Source organism: Trachurus trachurus (genome assembly GCF_905171665.1).
Source record: "Trachurus trachurus genome assembly, chromosome: 1".
Classification (NCBI taxonomy): domain Eukaryota; kingdom Metazoa; phylum Chordata; class Actinopteri; order Carangiformes; family Carangidae; genus Trachurus; species Trachurus trachurus.
In genome coordinates, this window is record NC_139891.1 from 17,355,128 (window position 1) to 17,355,538 (window position 411).

Genomic DNA, 411 nt, shown 5'->3' on the forward strand with positions numbered 1-411 from the left:
ACACACACACACACACACACACACACACACACACACACACACACACACACACACACACACACACACACACACACACACACAGGCAAGTTCCCTACCGGGTGTGTGTGTGCAGGGACTTTATCTGAATGTATGTGTGTGTGTGTGTGTGTGTGTGTGTGTGTGTGTTGTTACTCTAAACAGAAATCTAGCTTCCTCACTTCTCTCTTCTGTCCTCAGAGTGTCAGTTGGTTGACCGCTGTTGTTACTGTTCAGCACAGCTCTCTCTCTCTCTCTCTCTCTCTCTGTCTCTCCCTCTTTGTCTCTCATTGTTTCCATGACAACTGGCTGTCACAAAGACGTCGCACTCGCCACGCACCTGAGATCAGGAAGAAGGAAGTACCTTAGCCCCACCTAGGACAAATTCTACAAGGA

The 411-nt window shown here is 48.7% G+C and overlaps 1 protein-coding gene across 2 annotated transcripts in view; it reads left to right on the forward strand.

Annotated features, from left to right (window-relative positions):
• The first annotated feature begins 219 nt into the window (after nucleotides 1-219).
• Nucleotides 220-411, forward strand: part of rbm47 (RNA binding motif protein 47) — a 31,130-nt gene continuing 30,938 nt past the window's right edge. The window contains exon 1 of one of the 2 annotated variants that reach the window (XM_083979073.1): nucleotides 220-411. This exon is cut by the window's right edge and continues 6 nt beyond it. The gene's annotated coding sequence lies outside the window, so the exon portion shown is untranslated. The other variant, XM_083979074.1, reaches the window with a different exon arrangement.